This window comes from Mustela nivalis (assembly GCF_964662115.1).
Source record: "Mustela nivalis genome assembly, chromosome: 6".
In the NCBI taxonomy this organism is placed as follows: Eukaryota; Metazoa; Chordata; class Mammalia; order Carnivora; family Mustelidae; genus Mustela; species Mustela nivalis.
The window spans coordinates 132,885,969-132,910,344 of NC_139025.1; the positions used below are offsets into that span (position 1 = coordinate 132,885,969).

The 24,376-nt window shown below is 36.5% G+C and overlaps 1 long non-coding RNA gene across 1 annotated transcript; it reads left to right on the top strand.

The window, feature by feature from the left end:
• The first annotated feature begins 236 nt into the window (after positions 1-236).
• LOC309866505 lies at positions 237-22,111 on the top strand. The gene is made up of 2 exons (XR_014312727.1): positions 237-363; positions 21,940-22,111. It is a non-coding gene; the product is annotated as an uncharacterized lncRNA (long non-coding RNA).
• The last annotated feature ends 2,265 nt before the right edge of the window (positions 22,112-24,376 follow it).

Sequence of the window (24,376 nt, forward strand, 5' to 3'; positions counted from 1 at the left end):
ACAGCCAGGACTTTTGGGGTCCCAAAAAGTCTTCCTTCCCACTGGGTAATATTTCCTTATCAGTGAACATCTAGCTTGTTCGTAGTTCTGTTTCTTTAATTCAGAAAGCATGCAGGGTGCTAAATAAATTCTGGTTGATTTCTTGTAAGTGTTAGTTGCACATTAATATTAGATCTTGCAAACAGGATTTATTTTGATCGCTGGAGTCACTAGGACATTTGAGGAATGGAATGTTGGGTTGAGTGTGGGTTAAGGAGACCAGAATAGAACCTGGTACTTCAGAGCCGGATGGGCTTTGAGTATTGAGAGGTCCAGTGTGTTTGGCCTTTGGTGATTTCTCATGACCATAGGACTTCTTTGCAGGTAAGTAGGCTTAACACAAGCAGGGGTGTGAAATGTGTTAGTGTCACTGGGCTTGCCTGCCTGCATTTCTGCCATGCACCATGAGAAGACTTTCTGTTTCTTCTGCCTGGGCCCCAGAAGAATTATACACGGAGCAGAACAGAGCCCAGTCCATAATGAAGCAGGAAGCCAAGTCCAACTGGATCTGCTGCTTGAAGCAGAGTAGCCCAGCTGACCCCAAACCGACCCTTAGCAGAACTGCAGACACAAAAGAAATAAATGCTTTATTGCCTCCTCCACGATTTTGCGGCCGTTGTTCTGCAACGGTAGATGATGGACACAGCCTCTGATGATAGTTTTTGATGCTAAAGTGCAAAGCTATAAAATGTAGAGCCATAGCTGAGTCTAATGATTATAGATCTAAGGATTTAAAAAAAAAAAAAGTGATTTCCAGAATATTTGCTTGTTAGTGTCTTGTAGAAATGAAACCCCATTTAAACTAAGGCTTAGATAATGAGAGTCTACATGAAAAGGTGGACAGAGAGAGCTAAGAATCACTCTCCTCTGTTATTATCAATGCCCTTTATCCAAATACTGAAAAAAAAATCTCTCATTCGTTCATTAATTTATTCAATAAACTGCCATTAAGCGTAATATGCGGCAGGTAGTGGGTTTTTCAGGATGAGCAGCCCAGGTGCTCAAGTGACATCTCAGCTTAGAAGAGAGACAGGTTCAAACAAACGACGGGTGGACAGTGTGATAAGAGGCAAGAACCCATGTGTGAATGCCGCAGGTTCAGAAGAAGCCTTTTTAATAATAATTGCTCAAATGGACTGTGCACTTACTGCCAATCCAGGGCTGATCTGGGTGCTTTGTATCAATTATCTCATTGAATCTTCAAAACCCTCTGCAGTGAAATCCAAATCACTAATGCTGTTTCCATTTCACAGATGAAAAAATGGAGTTCCACAAAGGTTATGTAACTTGCCCCAGGTCAGGCATCATGTTACAAGACTGTGTGTTATTTGAACTTATGCAGTGTGATTCCACATCTCACGGTCCTCACCAGTATACCACAACTAGAGAGTAGGTAATTCTTTTCCTTTTTTTTTTTTAAGTTTTTATTTATTTATTTGTTTAGAGAAGGTGCATGCAAAGAGGGAGAAGGGACAGAAGGAAAGGGAGAGAGACTCCCAAGCAGGCTCTGTGCTGAGCACGGAGCGTGACACAGGATTCGATCTCAGGACCCTGAGATCATGTTCTGAGCAGAAATCAAGAGTTCTCAGAGGCTTAACTGACTAATACACAGCTATCTGAGCTGATTCTTAAATGACAAATGCAGAGGGCTGCAGTAATTAGCCAGGTTGTTGGGGTAACCCCGTGTGGACAGAGCTGGCTGACCAAACTCAATCAACCTCCACAGAGCTGTGGCTAACTCTGGCTTGATTTATGCTGAGGTTGATATTTATAGGAGCCCAAAGCTCTTTCTTTGAGAGGATCACATTAAATGGACTATGAACCATTCTCTCCTTCCTATTCACAGATAACTCTGACTCATACACTTTCTATTCTTCACTTTTATCCTAGAAACCTCCAATGTCCATGTGAATGACACGGTCAATATCCTGACTCATAGCTTTTGACTTTGACTCCAAGAGCCCTCACCTCTATTCCATCAGTGCTATAGGACGACCTTAACTTTGACCTTTACACTATCGGGAACTGTGCCACCCATTAAACCTTAACTATCTCATGCTCTGACTACAAACTCTGATCTTTATAGTTTTCTAGATCTCCTGCTTCCATTAAATCTGCACACAATACCAGGTCCCTCAGCACCTTAATTTCTCAGTTTCTTCTCTCTATCCCATCTTTCTTTATTTGCTTAGATATGTAGCCTGACTAATGTGTTATATTTCCTCGGTTCCTTGGCCATTCTACCACCTTGTTCTCCACAATACACACTCGACATGTACAGGTCACTTAATAGACCCTTGTGTCCCACTACCGATTTGTGACTCTTTCTAAGAATGTATTTATTTATTTGACAGACAAATATCACAAGTAGGCAGAGAGACAGGCAGAGAGAGAGGAGGAAGCAGGCTCCCTGCTGAGCAGAGAGCCTGATGCGGGATTTGATTCCAGGACCCTGAGATCATGACATGAAACAAAGGCAGAGGCTCAACCCACTGAGCCACCTAGGTGCCCGACTCTTTTTTTTTTTTTTTTAAGATTTTATTTATTTGACAGAGAGAGAGAAATCACAAGTAAGCAGAGAAGCAAGCAGAGAGAGAGAGAGGGGAGAAAGCAGGCTCCCTACAGAGCAGAGAGCCCAATGCAGGGCTCGATACCAGGACCCTGGGATCATGACTTGAGCCAAAGGCAGAGGCTTTAACTCCCTGAGCCACCCAGGCTCCCCCAGGTGCCCGACTCTTAAATCCAATTAGGTTTTGTACCATTCAAGTGTCTATACATGTGTACTGAATCATCTCTCCCTTCTTGAAAGTAGTTATTCCAAAGTTCTCTGCATGCGTCATGGGCCACATTGTGTCCCCTCAAAATTCATAGGTTGAAGTCCTAACCTCCAGAACTTCAGAATGTGACATAAGATTTAAAAAGATATAATTAAGTCAAAATGAAATCATAAGGATAGGCCCCAACCAAATATGACTGGTCGTTCTAAGAAGACGAAATTTGGATATAGACCCACACAGAGGGAAGAGCCTTTGGAGTCACAGTGAGAAGGTATCCATCTGTAAGCCAGGGAGAGAGGCTTCGGGAAAAATCAACCCTTCCAATACTTTTGCCTCACATTTCTAGCCTCCAGAACTGTAATAAAATAAGTTTCTGTTGTTTACACCACCAAGTCTGTGGCATTTTGTTAGGAGAGCCCTAGAAAATGTATACAGTTAGCTTCTTTCTATTTCCCTATCCATCTTACCTTTCTTGTAGCAAATGATCTTATCTTCTACCCCTTGGGGAAAATAGGGGATTTCAGTCTTGGACTCTTTAACTGCCTATTCTTACACCTGCAAAACCCATTCTTCTCGTTTTCGATCCCAAAGAAAGAGGGACTTACACCTCTATCCAAAGCTGATCTTCCATTTTCACTTTGAAGTCTATGTCTTCTGGTTTTTTTGAAAACTCATTCCATAAATGATATTTTTCCTCTCCTTTATCCTTAAGATGTTTCTCTTTGCTGGGTCTTTTCTTTCTAACCTAGATATATGTTAATGATATGACTATACTTTAAATCATGATGTAAATAAAACCTTATTCCATCCCATGATATCCTAAGGAAATAATTATACACTCTCTTCCCCATTCATAGTCAAACTTCTCAGAAAAGAAGTCATTTGCTCTGTTCTTCAGTCCATGACCCACTTGGACCCATTAATCTAGCCAAGCATCACATCACTACACTGGAACTGTTCTGACCAAGTCACCCAGGACTTCTGAATGCAAATACACAGAGTACTTTTCAATTTCAGTCTTTTTGGACCACTCACTGGTTCTCAAGTGTCATTCACTTATTCTCCTAGGGTACCATGACATGGCACCTCTTTGTTTTCCTTCCCAACTTCCTGACTGTTCTTTCTTTTCCTACTTCTTAAATTCCTCATCTTTCTGCTCAATTTTAAAAAATTTGTTGATGTTCCTATAAATTCTTTCCTCCTCTTCCTTCCCCTCCTCTTCCTTCTCCTTCTCTTCCTCCTCCTCCTCCTCCTTTTTTTCTCTCTACTTTCTCTCCTTCTTCTTCTCCTTCTACTTTTTCCTCTTTATCTTCTTCATCTTCCTCCTCTTCCTCCCTCTTCCTCTCCCTCTTCTTTTTCTTCATTGTCTTCTTCTTCAACATCTACTTCTAACTCTTCTCTAATGTCTACTTTATATTCTACCAGAATTTCAATTCCTTGGAATCATCATGCTGATGACTCTTTTTTTTTTTTTTTTCCTTCTTGTTTTAGCATCTATACTGTAGTCATCAAGAATGTATACTCAGGGGCCAAATTATTGGATTTACATTATGGCTCAACTACTTCCTAACCATGCAACCATGGTGAAGTCACTTAATCTCCTTATCTTACTCTTTAATCATTTTAAATGGATTTAATTTGTTTGTTTCAAAAATTAAATGAAAATATAAAAAGCACTTAGAAATTTCTGGAAAATAATAACATCAAGTAAGTTTTAGCTATTATTTTATATTTAAAACCACTTACTGTCCCCAGATGTCCCACAAGTACCTCAAAAACTTATCCAAAGCTGAACTCATCACATCTTTTTATTACAAAAACTTTCCCCCTGATTGCCTTGTCTGGTAAATTTGTATCACTCTTTTCTGATAAGAAGTGAGCCTGGTTGTTTGCTGACACTTTTCTCTCATCTTCATCTCCATCTTTCAATAGTTACCAAGTCCCACTGTTTCTACTATTATATATTTCTGTCTGTCCTGCCTCCTACCTTGCATCCCACCACTGTTGTAAAGCAGGTCCACATCTTTGATATATGTTTTGTGTATGTTGGAGGAGTGGAGGTCTGGACCATTACAACTAATCTCCGTTGACTGAGTCCATTCTTCTAGTGTGCTATTTACTTGGCACTCAAGGTATGCTTTTAAAAAACAAACATATTCATGTTACTCCTCTGCTTGAATCACTTCAACAACTCTTCATCACTGTCAATGTAATGTCCATACTTTAGAAGGCCCCCTTGATTTAAACCCTGGTGTCCACCTTTCCAGCTTAAACTCCTATCAAGTCCCCACTGTGCTCCATAACTCAGTAAAATCTTCCCTCTTGCCTTTGATCATTTGTGTTATTTTTCAAATCCCTTTTTTCCACTTACAATGAGATGGTAATTGGAGTCTTTTAGGTACAGACCTCAAATAAATAGTTCTAAGCAGGCAAGACAAAAATAAATTCAGATGAAAGGAAAGCTTAGATGTAAAAAAAAACTATTATGAGAGTTTAAATAATCCAGTTACATAAAGTGAAAATTACTTCTTCTTCTTCCTTTTTTTTTGTAATCTTTTCCCAATTTCCTGCATTGAACAAATAACTTTTATTGAAAATATATCCCCTTTCCTCCCTCATTTAAGAGCTTGATTCACATTCATTGCTCTATTTGGCAATTCCCCTCCCAAAGCCATGCTTAAAATACTTTGAGTTTGGAGATCACAATAGGAATCCTATTAAAAAAAAAAAAAAAAAAGTCACAAGCACAAGCAGATTGATAATTAAAAAAATGAATGATATTATTTGTGTAATCTTCATCTTTTCCTCTGTGGGTGTGTGTGTTTACATTTGCATTTACTACATTTTAATCCTATACATTTATCACATTTTCAATAAGAAAAAAAATGTCTGAAAATGAAACAATTACCAAACAGTCAACAGCTTACAATATGTAATGGAATCTACATGCACGTTCTTTTAGCAGAAAACACTTGGAGTTAAGTGTTAACTAAATGTAAATGTGGAGACACCTGCTAGTTAAATGGGTGCCTTAATACAGACCTCCTGGGGATTTGCTATATTCTCGCCAGCTGTAACTTTCAGATTTTCCCTCCAGCCGAGATAGCACAACCATTGATGAAACACATAGTAGAATCAGCCATATGACTCTGGAACTCTCTCAGTATCAGTGTTGATAGAATTATGTTTGAACTTAACTCTCTTTAACAAGATTTAAGGCATCTTCCCACATCTCAGTATGCGTGATTGTTTAAGGTTTTCATTTTTGGCTTCAAACACATAGGCTTTCTCTGTCTTTTCTTTTCCCAACAAGTTCCCTGGCTTTGTCCCCACGCACCTCTCTATTTATCTCTATGAATGCTACCGCTTTGTTTATAGTAGAGGTGACAAGACACAAACCAGGATTTGGGAAGAGTGAGTGGGATGGGGCTGACTTTAAGTTGCCTTTTAGGAAATGTGCTATAACTAACATTTGCATCTGGCATTTCGTAGCCCCCTCATCTTCTGTTATGTGTGAATTCCAGTTGGGTGATTCATCCTGACATGGGATTTCTTTGCTTCTTCTACTCTGCAAAAATGTGAGAGAATGAGGGGAGAAGTTTCTCATTCCTTTTGATTTTTCTAAGCAATCTTTATTTTTTTCCCATAGCTATGAAAGAAAATTTTCCGATGAGAAACGTTGCAGTTATGACATAACAATTCCATGTTTCACAAACCAACTGCTCTTCGTGTTGTGCTTCCCACCCTCATTTCTCACAATTCAAAGTAAATTGTGAGATTACTAGTACAATTAAGGCTCTGGAAAGAGGAAAACTGTGTATTATGGCCTTGATAACCCTTAAGAGAGATCAAGTCACAACTCTGCTCCAAATTCCAATTTTAGAGTTGGGTTCAACAATAGTAATGAATAGAAGAAACACAGGAAAGCAGATACGTGTTTTAAAATCATCTTGACCAGAAATGTTTATCTAGGCATGTTAGGCTCCGGCAAGATGTCTATCATCTCCTCCTTCCATATATTCCACTTTGGTTAGAGTAGCACTTATCTATTATCTGAATACTATTACAGCCTTATTTTGGAAAGGTCTCCCTGGTCACACGTACCTTAAGCTAGAGAGGAAGGCAACTGATTGCATATTTTTTTTTAACTGAAGTTGTTTCTGTGGAACAATCCAAATTATATTTATACCATTGTTTGCAAAGATTAAGTTCAATGGAATCATCACATCCATTGGGGTTAGGATTGGAAATTTCTTTTTTTGGTGGACAATGTGCATTTTTTTTTTAACCAGGTAAAGCAATGTGCAAAAAGTAAAACTAAAATTGCTAAAGCAAGTAACCTATCCAGAGGTTAAACATTTTGAATTAAAATACTAGTATTTGCACAGCCTAATTTCAAGCAAGTACATCAAGTTCATAAGAATGTGTTGTAGTTTACTTACAGAACTGCTAGTTTTCATGTCCAACATTTAATCCTGTTATACTTACAGTATATTGTCTGCAATCCATATCCATTTTCTGTTTTCATTTCCATTCTCATTGATTTAGAATTTCATCATCTTTTTGAAAATATTACTAGCCCTCTATCTTACCTTCTTGCCGTGAGTCAAACTTCTCCAGCTCCTTGTATGACCGCTGAAATTACTCTTATATCTAAATTAATTTTTCATTGAAAATCACAAAAACCCAATTTAAAAGTATCTAAAATAAAAAGGGAATTTATTGAGCCATGCAAACAGGAACCTAAATGGGTAATACAGACATGGGTCTCAGGCTATTGTTTGGCAAAATATAATCAGGAGTGTATTACTTAACTTCATGACTTTAATTAATAATGTCTGCCTATTTCTCAGATAGAATCTCTTGGTGTGGTAACAAGATGGCTTCTTCAAGAGCTGCAACACAAAATTCCACTCTACCAAACAACTCATTAGAAAAATGGGGGTTATCTTCCTAATATATTTGGGGAAAAACAAACAAGCAAATTCTTGGGAAAGATTATTGTAGTTCTGTAAGATTATGTTTCATCCTTGAATAATGAAATGTAATGTCCAGGGGAGATGGACCCTTCAAACGAATTAATCTAGGTTGAGATCCCAAACTCAATCAAATACCCAGTGTACAGTAAGAACTTAGCAAATACATAGAGAAACAATGCAAGATGAGGGAAATATAAAATAATCAAATGAAACCCAAAATTGGCAATAAAAACATATTCCAGTTGTTGTATATTGACATTACAAAGCATACAGTTTTAAATAACTCTATTTACAACGTGCAAAGAGATAAAAAAGAAAAACACAATGAAAAAGTTAGGTAAAGAGTTGAAAATTATAAAAAGAATTAAAAAGTGTAAATTAAATTAATAACTGGATTGGTTTAACAGAATGGGAACAGCTAGAATGAGACTTAGTGCTCTAGATATTACTTTAGAAGGACATATACAGAATTAAAAACAGAACAAACGTAAAATGAGAGAGACTTAGGTATTTGTAGGGTACAGTAACGAAGTTAGAAAATGTGTGGGTTAAAATCTGAGAGGGAGATAATGGGTCATTAAAAATAGTTGAAGAAATAATTGCATGGAGCCCTGGATGTGGTGTAGAAACAATGAATTATGGACCACTGGAAAAAAATAAGATTAAGTTAAATTAAAAAAAAGGTTATTTGGCTTAATTAAAAAAAGAAATAATAGATGTAAATTTTCAATCCTAAAGAGATATAATAGAGTATAGAATTTACAATCTTATTTAGTCTAGTATTAGTAGAGTGGGATAATATGCATAGTATGAGTAGTATAGGTATTCTTCATGCGGAAAAAAAGATTACAGATGGAACCTCAGAAATGCAGAAGAAAAACAAAAAGCTGCAACAAGATGATGAGACTGTGGACAAATAGAAATAATGATAGTACTTATTTAACAATAATAATGATATCTTAAATATTTTAGAATACAAATTATTAAAACACACAAAAGCAGGGATATGTGTGTTAGGAGGTTACAAAAATGGAAGAAAAAATGTTCTAGTTTCTTGAATTGCCCTGTAGAAAGGTAAAAAGAACTAATATTTGATTTTGAAAACTCAACTAGTCATAGTGTGATTTCTGTGGCAACTATAAAAAAAGCAAAAGATATAATTTCTAAGCTAATAGAAAGAAAAGTTGGATTAATAAAATAACTAAGTAAAGACATAAGAGTAGAGAAATGAAATTAATAAAGTGCTATGTTTAATCTTAAATATATCATAAGTTATATTAAATATAAATTGACTGAGTTCTTTCTTTAAAATACAAACTGGCCACCTCCCAAAAAAATCCTCAAAACCAAATTCTGTGCTGTATACAAGCAACATCTAAATTATAAAAGTACAAAATTATTTAAACCCAAGGAATAGAAAAAAGATTTACAATGCAAACTTAAAGTAAAAGAAAACTGTCTTTTACTGTTAATATCAGAGAAAGACCTTACAAGAAAGTATTAACAGAGATTGAAGACAGTCCATAAGGGTGCCTGGGTGGCTCAGTGGGTTAAAGCCTCTGCTTTCAGCTCAGGTCATGATCTCAGGATCCTGGGTTCAAGCCCTGTATTGGGCTCTCTGCTCAGCAGGGAGCCTGCTTCCTCCTCTCTCTTTCTGCCTGCCTCTCTGCCTATTTGTGATCTTTCTCTCTCTGTCAAATAAATGAATACAATCTTAAAAAAGAAGAAGAAGAAGAAGGAGAAGATAGACTATAATAACAAGTGTCAGTTAAATGGGACAATATAACACTCTAAAGCAAAATTGTCAGAAGTACAATGAGAAACAGAAAAATCCAGAATCATAGCCGATGAATGTATTAAATCTCTCTTAGTTCACTGATAACAGAAGTAGGCAACAAAAAGAAGCAGTAAGAATACAAAAAGTTTGAAATAGGTTATTGAAAAATTTGCCAAAATTTGTTCATAAAGTGCATCACAATGCCAGCCTAAACAAAATTTAAAAAACTGAAATCATGGAATATAATCTCTGAACATGATGTTGTTAAACTGGAAATCCGTTAAGAACAACAACAAAAGTCCCCATATGTCTTAAACCAAGAAATATACTTCTAACTAATGCATGGGTAAAGATAAAATGGCAGTTCGAAAATATAAACTGGGAAAGAACTAAAATTCCATATATAACAGACGTTGTATTACATGTGTTAATACAACTTATTGCTTCGGTCTCAGTCATTAGGGACTTTCAGGTTGGCTTTTGTGTCCCGTGGCATTTTCCAGCCCCATCCTTTTGTTTATTAAGCATTTCCTTATTTTCTGGCATTGCAAGATACTCCAGGCTCCCCTGGGTTTGTCCTGTTCCTGATCTAGAAACATCAGTTTCAACAAGGTGCTCTGTATCTATCTTTGTTTGAGACTCAATTTTTATGGAGTAAAATGAACAAATCTTAATTGTACCGCTCAGTGAATTTTTTATCTGGACAAGATCTGGTTCAAGATATAAACAGAATCTCATCACTCTGTAAAGTACTCTTAGATGGTTTCTTTTTTTTTTAAAGATTTTATTTTTATTTATTTGTCAGAGAGAGAGAGAGCGAGAGCGAGCACAGGCAGACAGAGTGGAAGGCAGAGTCAGAGGGAGAAGCAGGCTCCCTGAGGAGCAAGGAGCCTGATGTGGGACTTGATCCCAGGACGCTGGGATCATGACCTGAGCCGAAGCCAGCTGCTTAACCAACTGAGCCACCCAGGCGTCCCTTAGATGGTTTCTTAAGCACAAACTCCCACTCTTCTGATTTCTGTTAGCCTGTTTAACTTTGCTAGTTCTTGAATTTCATCTAAGTGGAATCATATGGTCTGCATGCTTCTGTTTCCAGCTTCTTTCATTTAACATAATTTCTTTAACATTCATCTATAGTCTGTCTATCAATAGTTTTTTTTTTTTTTAAGATTTCATTTATTTATTTGACAGACAGAGATCACAAGCAGGCAGAGAGGCAGCAGAGGGAGAGGGGAAAGCAGGCTCCCCACTGAGCAGAGAGCCCGATGTGGGGCTCAATCCCAGGACCCTAAGATGATGACCTGAGCCGAAGGCAGAGGTTTAACCCACTGAGCTACCTAGGCATCGCTGTATATCAGTAGTTTTATTGCAAGGTTATATTCCCTTGTGTCAATTTGTCATCCTTTCTCTTGTTGACAGTCATTTAAACTCCTTCTTTCATTTTGTGTGTTTTGTTTTGTTTTTTGGTTTGAGGGGGTTTGTTTTGTTTTTTTGCCATTATGAATTAATACGACTAGGGTGTCTTTTGGTAGACATTGTCTCTCGGTGTAACGTTTTTGAGATTCATCTGTATTGTTGAACGTATCAACAGTTTATTCCTTATTATTGCTGACTAGTATTGCCTTCTGAGTGTACCAGAATTTGTCCTTTCATTCATCAGTAAATGAATTGTGTCAGTTTCAATCAATTATAATTAAAAGTTTCATAAACATTCATGTACAGCCATTTGTGTTGATATGTGTTAGCTTCTTGTGGGTGAAAATCTAGGTGGGGGGGATTCCTGGACCATATGGTAACAAATTGTCAGAGTTTTCTGGAGTGGCTGATTCCTATTGCATTCCCTCCAACAAAGTGTGAGAGTTCCAATTGCCCCACGTCCTTGCCAGTACTTAGTTTCATTATTTTTTTAACCATTTTAAGTGATGAGTAGAAGTATCTCCTTGTGGATTTAATTTCTATTTTCCTAATGACTAATGACATTGAACAGCTTTTCTTATGTTTATTGCCATCTTTATCTCTCATTTCATGAAAGTCTTTGCTTAATTCTTCCACCCACATTTTTATTGGGTTTTCTTATTGTGTGTGTGTTTTTGTTTTTTTTTTTTTTTTTGGTTGTCGTTATTGTGAGCATTCTTTATGAATGTTGAATCCTAGGCATTTACCAGATTAGTGTTTTGAAGATATATTATCCTCGAGTGTTGCCTAGCTTTTCATTTTAACAATGGTGCCTTTATAAAAGCAAAGGTTTTTCTTTTTGAAGTACACGATAATGATATTTTGTTTGTCTCCTGATTATTTTGCATTCTTAAAAGTACTTTGCCCAGTATAAAGTCACAAAAATTATCTCCTACTTCTACAGATTACTGGTTAGGAGTATGGGAGCCTTCAAGAATAATTTCAGGTTTTCTTATTTCTCCAATCAGAACTATTAGTTTTTGCTTCATGTATTTTGAAGATCTATTAACATCTTACAGGGGATAAAAGGAAAAACTAATGGACCAAACAAGAATGATATCATATAATAAGATATGTAGTACAGAATCTGGCCTTGCTCAAAAAAGAGGTCTTGTCTTGTCTATGCTCCTGAGAGATGACACCTAAACATTTGGGATTTCCTGGGGCACCTGGGGCATTCAGTTGGTTGCATGTCTGCCTTTGCTGTCATGATCTCAGGGTCCCAGAATCAAGTCCCATGTGGGGCTCCCTGCTCAGCAGACAATCTGCTTCTCCCTCTGAACCTCCCCCATCTCATGTTCTCTCTCTCTCTCTCAAATAAATAAATAAATAAAATCTTTAAAACAGACAAACAAACAAACAAAACCTTGTATTTCAAGGTCCAAGTCAAGTGAACTTTCCAGGTTGACAAGACAAGCATATATAAATACATTTGTCAAGAGAGCAATGTATCCTGAAGATAAGGTTTGTGTTTGGGACACTCCCAGACTCTGATCTCATATGCCTTGCTCCTTATCTGAGTTTAAATATCTTTCCTATAATAAGTTGTGTCTGTAGGATAACAGTTTTCAGTGAATTCTGTGGGTATTCTTATGAATTATCAAAACTTTGGGGAAACCTCTAAATGATTAGTTGGTGTCAGGAATCAAGCTAGTCAGTTATTTCCTCTAACTTCATAATTGGACCCCAAATTCTTGCAGTTGGGGCAGAAATCTTGTGCAAACTTAATAGTTTGCCGGTCTCTGCCCTCAACCTTGTAGTTTGGCCAATTCCAGATGTAGGTCTTATAGAATTCTTATTATCAACCTAAAGACAGTTTGGATTTTTTCCTGCCCCTGGCTTCCATGAGGAATATATTATATTTGGCTACAAATACAGGTGATTTCAGTAACTAGAAAATTCTCAACTGCATGGCACTACTACAAAACTACTAAGATAGTCTTTGTAGTATTCTTTTATATTTTTGTTGTATTCTTTTTATAGGCATTTCCCATCAAATTCAGGACATTTTAAAGAATATTATTAAGTTATTTTCCAAAAAAACTGCACCAACTTAAGTTACTATCAGCAATTTATAAGACTGTTGATTTCACCACATTCTTTGTATCACAATATATTATTTCATACGTATCTTTCATAATATGATGGGAATAAAATAGTAAATTAATTTTTGATTTGGTTATCATATTAAACACTGTTTCATGTTTATTGACTGTATGTCTTACACAGGAAATCTGTTTATGTGCTTTACCTATTTTTCCTTCTGATAAATATTATATTTTCTAATTGACTTCAGGGTACTTTATAAAGATTTTTATTTATTTTTTTTTTTTTTGACAGAGAGATAGAGAGTACAAGCAGGCAGAGCAGCATGCAGAAAGAGAGGGAGAAGCAGTCTCTCTGCCAAGCAGGGAGCCCGATATGGGACTTGATCCCAGAATGCTGGGATCATGACCTGAGTCAAAGGCAGACACTTAACCGTCTGAGCCACCCAGCCTCCCCATACTTCAGAGCACTTTAAATTCAAAGTATTACCTTTCATCTGTCAACATTATTATAAATAGTTTCCAGGTTATTCCCTTGCTTTTTAGTTCCTTTACCTTTGTAAAATATAGAACTATATAAAAATCATATATATATATTTTAATTGACCATTTTATTTAATTGTAGATTTATATAATTCAACATATTTTATGTTCTTTTTCAGAACTTATTGGACACAGAAATTTCACTTTTAAGAATATATCCTGAATAAAACAACAGAAAATAAATCCAATATTTATGTCCTAAAATGATTATCACAATAACACTTTTTTAGTCGGAAGCAACCTAAATGTCCTCGTACAAGATAATAGTTTAAAAGTCTCAAAAGTCTCTATAATACCCACCACCTGGTACCCCGACCTCCCACCCCCCGCCCCTTCAAAACCCTCAGATTGTTGAAAAAAAAAAAAAAGGAAAAAAAAAAGTCTCAAAAGTCTCAAATGAAATATTAGGTATCTTTTTAAAAATCATGTTTTGGAAACAGTAAATTATATAATGTTGGGTGGAAAAGAAAACGTGATTTAAAATGGCAAGTCTAGAAGAAAGTCTATAAGGAAAATATGTAAATATATTTTTATAAATATAATTATAAATAAAAATCTAGAAAACAATACATCAACATACTTACTGGTTTCTCAAGGTCTAAGATTATGAGTAGTTTCTTGGTTTTGTGCTTTTTTTTTTCCTTCATTTTTCCCCCCTAAAGAATGCATATTACTTCAGTTGTGGAAAGGAGGCCAAGAAATAGAAGCCCAGGACATAATAGTAAATATAGTTCAGTAAAATTACTTTTATTTGGTGACCAAAGTAATTTAAGTGTATACTAAGTATTGCAGTTAATCAGAATAACAACAAACAAAAATGTCTATACCCTAATCCTTATAATCTGTGAGGATATTAACTTACATGGTACAAATAACTTTGCAGATGGAATTACATTTCTGAAATTTAAGAGAGAGAAAGCGTATCCTAAATTATCCAGATGGGCCCAGCATAATCACATGGATCCTTAAAAGTGGAAGAGGAAGGCAGAAGAGTCAGTCAGAGGGAGGGCATTATGAAAAACAGCAGAAGAGAGATTCTGGACTGGAAAGGATTTCACCTCTCTTTGTTGGATTTAAGACGGCTCTGGGTCAAGGATTGTAGAGTCTGAGCTGATGGCCAGAAGGAAAGGGAGACATCAGTCCTTTTAACCATAAGGTACTGAATTGTGCCAGTAATTTAAATAAGAAAGGAAATGCTGTCTTCCCTAGAGTCTACAGTAAAGAATGGGGCTCTGGTGACACCTTGGGTTACCCCAGTGAGACCCGTGTCAGACTTCAGACCTATTGAACTCTGAAATAACAAATTTTGTTGTTTTCAGCCTCTAAATTTGTAATGATTCATTTAGGCAGCATAAATACAAATATTTGTTAAATGCCACATTGAGGACTCAAATTAGAAAAATGCCGTGGTCCGCGGCCTCAGGAGAAAGATGGATGTAAAATTAACCATATATACTCTGCTTAACCGTATATGCAAAGTTTTATGAAAACAGGTGAAAAGTAATCATGCCTAGGAGATTCAGGAAAGGCACCAGAGGAGGGTAATGACTGCATGTCATCGTCATGACCAAACCTCAAGAATTAGAGCTTTTATTTAAAGCATGTGCAATAGCGTTGGCTGATCTGGAGACTAGTAATGAAATCTAAGTTCAAGACCACAAAGAGTAGACTTCATCAAAGCTACAAATACTAGAGACCTTGTCTGAGCCTCAAGTTCAAAAACTGCTTCCATTAGTCCTTGATGTTAGACAGGGCTCTATTTGGACAGATGAAGGAATTTTCTTTATGCTAAGTTTAGAAAAAGGCTCTTATAAAAACAGATAAAATTTATTTTTTTTATCATTTTTGGTATTAATATATTATTATTTGGTTTACTGAGAAAGTACAGAGAATCTGAGAATGGCAGTACTCCTCCCTCATAGTTTTCTCTATTATTTACATCATATGTTAGTGTAGTACATTTGTTACCATTGCTGAACTGATATTGATACAATATTATCAACTAAAGTCCACACTTTATCTTAAGGTTTTCCCTTTGTGTTTTATATCTTAAAAGTTCTTATGGGTTTGACAAATGGATAATGACATACATCCATATTCTTAATACCATACAGAGTCTTGTCACTGGGCTGAAAATTCTCTGTACTACACATAGTCATCCATCCCTACCTCCCCCTGAACTGCAGGCAACTGCCTCCATAGTTTTGCCTTTTCCGTACTGTTATTAGAATCATGCAGTGTATAGCCTTTTCAGATTGGCTTCTTCCACTTAGCAATATCCTTGCCATTTGTATATCTTCTTTGATGAGGTCTCTGTTCAACTCTTTTACCCATTTTTAAATTGGGCTCCATATTTTCTTACTGCTGAATTTTAAGTGTTGCCTGTTTGGCTACCAGTCCTTTATAGATAGGAGTTTTGCAAAGATTTTCTCTCCATCTGTGGTTTGTCTTTCCCTTTCCTTAAAAGTGTCTTTTGCAGAGTAGAAATTTATAATTTTTTTTAAAGATTTTATTTATTTATTTGACAGACAGAGATCACAAGTAGGCAGAGAGGCAGGCAGAGAAAGAGGAGGAAGCAGGCTCCCCGCTGAGCAGAGAGCCCAATGTGGGGCTCAATCCCAGGACCCTGGGATCATGACCCGAGCTGAAGGCAGAGCCCTTAACCCACTGAGCTACCCAGGCGCCCCTAGAAATTTATAATTTTAAGGAAGGACTGCTTACCCATGTATTTTCATGGATTGTTCTTTTGGTGTTGTACCCAAAAAAATCATCATCAAGCCCAAAATCACCTGTAAGCTCTCTCCTGTGTGATCTTTCAGGAATTTTATAGTTTTGCATTTTACATTTAAGTCATCCATTCATTATGAGTTAATTTGAGGGAAAGAGGTATGGCATGTGTCTTGTTTCTTGTCTTTCTTATCTTGTCTTTCTTGTCTTGTCTTTCTTGTGTTTTCTTTCTTTCTTTCTTTTCTTTTCTTTTCTTTTTTTTTTTTTTCCTTTTTTTGCATGTGGATGTTCTTCCAGCACCAATTGCTGAAAGAACAATCCTTTCTTCTTTGACTTTCCATTTTTTCTTTGTCAAAGCTCCATTGAGTATATTTATGTGGGTCAGTTGTGGGCTTTCCATTCTGTTCCATTGAACTATGTGTCTATTCTTTTTTTAAAATACCATACTGTCTCGATGTATAGAAAGTCCTAGAGTCAGATAACATCAGTCCTCCAGCTATTCTTCTCCTTCAATATTGTGTTGGATATTCTGGGTCTTTTGCCCCTTTATATAAAATTTAGAATCACTTTTTTGATATTTACCAGAAAAGTGGCTGGGATTTTTTTTTTTTTTTTGAACTGCACTGAATCTACAGATTGTGTTTCAGAAGAATTGACATCCTAACTATATATAGCCTTCCTATTCATGATCATGAAATATTTCTCCATTATTTCATCTGAGCTTTATAGTTTTCCTCACATAGATCCTGGACATAGTGTGCTTTATTTGCACCTAAGTATTTAATTTTTTTGGTGTTAATGTAACTATTGTTGAATTTTTTTTTAAGACTTAACAGATTAATTTGAGGGAGAGAGAGACAGAGTGAAAGAGAGAGAGAGCACAAGCACAGGGGGAGGAACAGAGGGAGAGGGAGAAGCAGAGTCCCTGCTGAGCAGAAAGCCTGACATGGGGCTTGGTCCTAGACCTCAGGATCACGACCTGAGCTGAAGGCAGATGCTTAACTGACTGAGCCACCCAGGTGCCCCTAGTATTCATTTTAAATTTCCAACTCCAATTGTTCATTGCTGGTAAAGGGGAAAGCAACTGGATTTTTAAATAAAATTTATTTTTTTTAAGATTTTTAATTTATTTATCTGACAGACAGAGATCACAAGTAGGCAGAGAGACAGGCAGAGAGAGAGGAGGAAGCAGGCTCCCTGCTGAGCAGAAAGCCCGATGCGGGGCTCGATCCCAGGACCCTGGGATCATGACCTGGGCTGAAGGCAGAGGCTTTAACTCACTGAGCCACCCAGGTGCCCCAATAAAATTTATTTTTAATTTGCCTATAGTTTACTTACAGGGTTAGATGAGAAGTGACCTTTTATATTTGTATCTCAAAAGAGTGCCAGTGGAGGATTTGACCAGAAATGATTTCTGGTGGTGTTTGCCAGTGGCTGTCAGTTGAGACAGTATACAGCTCATCAATGTATTAACACCGAACATTCAAGACTGGACCATAAAGTTTTAACAGCTATTATCAGGGAAATTTTTGCCTCATCTAATAAAACATAATTTCTTCTAAGGAGCCATCTCCTCATGGAACGGCAGAGTTTTCTGGGATAAGATGAAGTCTGTGGTCTCAGGGTTCCTTTGTCACTATAAAATCATCCATGTCCACACCAATAGTCTTCCACGAGACCTGGGATGAAAGTCAATCATCTGACAGTACTGGATGAACACAGTCTCATCATTGGCAAAGTTAGCCAAAGTGAGATTTATTTCTCCACTTCCTGGGTGTCTGCATTGAGAAGTATGTTCGTTCTTCTTACCAGTGTCCTTTCACTAAAGAGAGCAAACAGACTCCGTCAGTAATAAGCTGAGGCTTCTAACTGGTGACCATGAAGGATCTGGCACACACAGGCCAGTGAGTGTGTTCTGGAAATTTAGTGAACAGATTCCTTCCATACTTGACACTGTAAGCACTCCTCATATATCATAGGCACATTATGAAATATAGTTTTAGGAAGAATGAAAAACACTGTAAAATACAATAAAAAATGCAATCAAAATTGATATGCTCTATAAACACCTTTTTATCTAGACTTCCTATCCATAACATTGTTCTCGGAATAAAAGGCAAAATCTAGATATTAAAAAAAAAGAGGTAATGAAGTTGTTTCCTGAGGTTTTTTATGAGCCTGAGTATCCTCAGTTACTTTCATTCATATTAATTCTCATCGGTAGAATTTCCTTGCATTTCAGATCATCAGAGAAACCTCCCCAGTGATAAGTCAACGATTTCTAGGGAATTGGTTAAGGCTCTAAGATTTGTTTTATTTGTGTTTGTTTGCTTGTTTTACCAGTGAGAATGATTATTGTGGCTCTGGTCTAATTTTTTTTCTAGCCTATACCCAATCTCAGTTGTCTCTGTTCACATCAGTACATTCAATACTGAATATGTAGTTAGAATTATGCTAAGAACTCGGAGATACAGAGATGAATAAAATAATTTCCCTGACCTCACAGAGTTCATAAGCCTGAGAAACATTCAAGTATAAATATAGCTACTCAGATCACCAATATAATTCTTCCCTTCTCACTCTTACCGATATAATTTTAGGAACAGGAAAATTACAAGAAGGCCCTAATGTTCTCTGCAAATATTCAGTAAAATAAAATTATATATATTTTTATTAGAAATATATATATATTTTATTAGAAATACATATATATTAGAAATATATTAAATAATTATATATATTTATATATATAAATAAATTATATATATATTAGAAATATATATATATTTTATTAGAAAATATGTGTATTTTCTCTGTTATCAGTGACATTCAACTCAAGATTAAAACGGAATTTGCTAATTGACAAATTTACAATTTTTATTTTTTTTAAAAGTTTTGTTTATTTATTTGACAGACAAAGATCACAAGTAGGCTGAGAGAGAGAAGGAAGCAGGCTCCCTGCTGAGTAGAGAGCCCAATGCAGAGCTCGATCCCAGTACCCTGAGATCATGCTCCAAGCCAAAGGCAGAGGCTTTAACCCACTGAGCCACCCAGGCGCCCCCTACAATTTTTTATAAACTGTGTTCTTCAAAGTATCATACGTTTTCTGTTGGATTTATTTAAAAAGTCATTGAATTTAAACGAAAAGTCTTTTGTACTAATTATTTGTAGGTTGTCAACAGGATAATTTGGATCCTATTACTTTTTTATGATGCAAAAACTTTAAAATTCCTTTATAATTTTATAAATGGAATTAAAGTTTTATATTTTGAATAGATATCCTTTAATAAAAAAAGAAATGAAACTGGCCCTATGTATGTTTTGACCTGATCTGTGACTGAAATGTGCATTTTTATTATATGGTAAATATATTTACAGCATGGACTGAAAAGGAATTCTCCCCATCCCTCAGTTTTGCTTAAGATTGATTTAGCGACATCCAAAGTTTAACCCAAATATCTCATGCTTGAACACTTAAGGTATATCTCCATAGATCTAATCCAATCAAATATCCATGCCCACCCAGTCAGCCATACTCAGGTTCAGATCATGATACAAAGATATGGTTTCCAGAGATCCATCTCCATAATGAACAAACAGAAGGAAGGAATGTGGTAAACTAAATATACAACTAGAAAGACATCAGTGTCATTTCATGTGGTGGGTGAGCAAATCTTCCAGTTTTCCCAGGAGATTCCAGTCTTAAGCAAAATGTTCTCATGCAATTACTAGCAGTGTCCTCTTTTATTCCTAAAAACAGTATGTTGGCTTGGACAAAGAATTATCTGATATGCTTAGACTTTACTGGTATGGTGTGAATTAACCTTTTTTAAAAATCGGTCTTCATTTTGGCTATGATTATTGTTTCTGGACATAAAATCAGTTTTCTTCTAAGATTTTAGTTTATCAAGAGTATAAGGAATGCCTGTAAGGAGGGCCAAGCAGGGTAAAATGTACATGAGTAGCAAAAATGTAAACCCATGCCATCCCAAAATTTCTACATGTAAGTCGAGATGAGAAATAATTTATCCAGTTCTTTCCAACATTTAGAACTTACAGTCAGTTAGATAAGGCACTGGAATCCTCTATAGTACTTGTCACTGTTTGTTTTTTTTTTTTTTTTTTTTGTAGATTTCAGAGGGTCATGTTGACTTGTTCTAAGATGTCTAAGATGGATTTTCAAGATTTTTTTTTTATCACGGTGATCTCTAACTTTAAGATAGTTTTCATTGAATACAGAGAATGAACATGATAAAACATGATAAAACAGTGGAAGGAAGTGATAAAACAGTGGAAGATTTGATATTAGTTATTCATGGGAAATAATCAATGTTGGTACATGTGTTAAGCACAGCAAAGATGAAAGAATCTGGATATGATGTCTTCTAACCGGGTATTTTTTTTTTTTAAAGATTTTTTTTTTATTTATCTGACAGAGATCACAAGTAGGCAGAGAGGCAGGCAGAGAGAGAGGAGGAAGCAGGCTCCCTGCAGAGCAGAGAGCCCAATGTGGGGCTCAATCCCAGGACCCTGGGATCATGACCTGAGCCGAAGGCAGAGGCTTAACCCACTGAGCCACCCAGGTGCCCTTAAGCAGGTATTTTTTAAAAAATTGTTTTGCCGACTTTGAAAAAGGTGTTGGGAGCTTTTTAATGGGTGCTAATGATAAGTCTGAGTACTCCTCTCCTGGGTTCTGAACATTATCAGCTGCAAAAACTTGGACTAAGATTATGGAACTCACAGAGAAAAATTTGTCTCCCTGACCATAGAATTGTACACATTCCACTCTGGTTTCATTTCATCTCCATACTCTCTCCAGAGAGAACCAGATATGCAAATTGGAACCAAAACATAAACAAAGATTCAATCCCATGGTACAATCCTCAGAGGAATGAAAATGTTCAGAAGAGAAGAAGTTTATGAACTCTATGTTTAGTGGAAGCAGGCTACAAAAGAGTTTAGCTGTCCTTCTAGAAAACAAAAATTAATTTGCTTTGGCCAAATTAAAATTAATTAAAATTATGCAATGTTGCCCTTGTGTTAATTTTAACAGTGAGGTTGTTGTGATTTAAGGCTACAATTAGTTCTAGTGTTTGAAAGAGAAGCTCTGTAATCGAGACAGGACATTTTAATAATCCTGGTTATAAACATTTAATACATCATCTTTAGGGACTCACAAACACATTGTAATTAACTTTTACAACTGAAATAAATCAGATTGCATTAGCATATTGCAAAGGAAAAAATCATTTGCATGATTGAAAACAGCTTCAGAAAATTATGTATAACAGGCTTCGTGCAAACACCAGCACAACTTTTACCAGGTTTCTTGAATGAGGGTTATTTTTAACAAGTACAGTTTAGGATCCCTCAGCTAATTATAGCTTTTACCATAAAAGGAAATATCCTGGTTCTCAAGAAGTGGCAGAAGTCAGTCTGTGGTCAGTAGGACTATGTCCAACCTTACTGTAAATTAAATGGGGAACATCCAAATAAAAGTATAGTGTGTACTTTCTCTCTAGCTACTTCCATGCTAGGAGCAAGCAATTTGGTCAGGAGAAAATAGTTTTTAATTTACATGTTATTCATGTTTCCAGTGCTAAAATCATCAACCGGAAGAGGCATATTAGATTTACAAGTGTTCCTCTGACCAGCACCTCCTGGGCTCCATAGAATATCAACCCCTTCTTGATGGATCTTCCATTGATAAAATGGCCGTTCTATAATGTTCACTTCCGGAAGAATAAAATGAATTAAGTTCTTATTAAATATGGGCTGTTATTTTTGTCAAAGAGTTTTCAGGTCAAGTGGAGCAGTTTCATAACACTATTGATCCTTTGGTTCTCATCGCTTATTTGGTCAGTGAGTAATCACTGGTGGCAGGGCAGTTGTCAAAAGCACAGAAACTGTCATTATACTTCCCAGGTTTGAAACCTAGTTCCAGGGGCACCTGGGTGGCTCAGTGGGTTAAGCCTCTGCCTTTGGCTCAGGTCATGATCCTAGGGTCCTGGGATCGAGCCCCACATCGGGCTCTCTGCTCAGCAGGGAGCCTGCTTCCTCCTTTCTCTGCCTCTCTGCTTACTTGTGATCTTTGTCAAATAAATAAATAAAATCTTTAAAGAAAAGAAAGAAACCTAGTTCCACCACTTAGTTATTCTGTGACATTGGGTTCTATGCCTCATTTTCTCCATTGGTAAAATGAAGATAATAAAGTAGGTATTGAGAAGCCCTCTTTGAAGATTAAATCAGATAATACATGCTATTTATCTTAGGATGATGTCTGGAACATAGTAAGCACTCATTAAATATTAATGATTATCACTGTAATTGTCATTTCTGTAGCTTCCCCTTAGGCCAATGCCTAAAAGAAGAAAAGAATCAGTTCATTGCTGTCTGGAAGCTAGTGACTTTCCAGCATAGACTTTACCCAGGTTTTTCACAAATACACGGTGCGGCTCCCACCGCTCAGTTCATTTACTAGATTGATATTGTGCCTCTACTATGTGCAACACATTATCAGATTTACAGGAGAGGACATGTGTTAGACTTCGGCACTGAAGCCAGGGTAGACAAAGCAAAACCTGGAGTTAATCAGAGGGTCAGAAGCCTTACCAAGTTATGAAATCAGAGTGAGGGGAATAGCCAAGTTCAGATTCCAGGTGTGAGGCAAAGCGAGTACAGCCCCAACTCCCACTTCCCTCCCAGAAACCCCCAGAAAAGAGAAGAGAAAAGCAATCAATTCCCAAGTAGAACAGGACAAAAGTAAACATCTATGATCAATCCTTGGTGGAAAGTAAGGAACAGCGTGAGGCATGTGGGTAAGGATACTTTTCATTGCATTTAGGCTCTGTTCCCAGGACAATTCTAAAAATAGCCTTTTCTTCCTGGTAGATCCTGTGAATGATTAACACCTAAATGAGGATGACACCATTTTGGAAGGAGTTGAACGGTGGGTAGAGATTCCTGAGAGGTAGGTTAGAGCTGGTTTGTGAAAGCAAATGAGACAGAAACAGTTTAATTTCTCTTAGGCAGCTTTCTTCAAATGACAGGCTAGTGGTTTCCCTTTAAGTGAAGTATTTCTACTCAGAGTTCTATTTAATCTGGATTCTAGAAATAGACATGGAGCGAACTAGAAATATGATTCACTCATAAAAGTAGTTCTTCATTTGGGTCTTTGAAGGAAAAAGAAGGGTCGGTCCCCTATTCTGCCCCATTTTGGGGGAAGTACCCAGACTCTTCAGATGGGAAACTTTTCATTTCTCCTGAGGCCATAGTTTATTGACTTAAAAGAGCAGTAGCTTAATTAACAGAAGAAATGAAGCCTATTGCATAATTAACTAGACATTTACCTAAAATCAATAATCTAATTGCCACACCTACAAAGGGGATAATTTTCATCCTATTGAAAACGATTTATTTATATCTCTGTGTTAACAAGGTGATTGGTGGTTTGTTTAAGAGACTAACCCCATCTGTAAAGTGATAATTTATTGAACAATCAATTAATCTTTTGAGTATTCCAAATGTAAACAAGTAATGAAGAGCCACACTGTGTCTGCTTTTGAAAGGTCAAATTTGGGAGACTTCCGTCCTGCATTCTTTCTAAATCACAACTAAGATGTGTAAGCAATGATTAAGATTTTATTTTAACCATCCCTTTGGACTTATTTCTTTCAGCCAATAACATGTAAAATATTTGTCAATAAATAAATCACCAATTTAGACCTGTATCCTGTCTTTACAATGGATTTCTAATCTAAATTGCATTTCCCTTTTTAAAGATACACATCATTCTTTCCCAATATACCCAGCTATATATATATACCCTCTGGGCTTCTAATCCAACAGTGTGAAGAATTGTTTCATATCTAGGAGAATGAATTACAACCTTTATCTAGGAGTATGGGTCAATGTCAAAAAGCTGTAAAGTTTAGGTTGAATTAAGTATCCCACAGTCTGCATGCTTGTCCAAAGTTTATTTTAATCTTTCTCCCCTGCACAATTGGGGATGAGATTTCCAAGACTTAACGCACT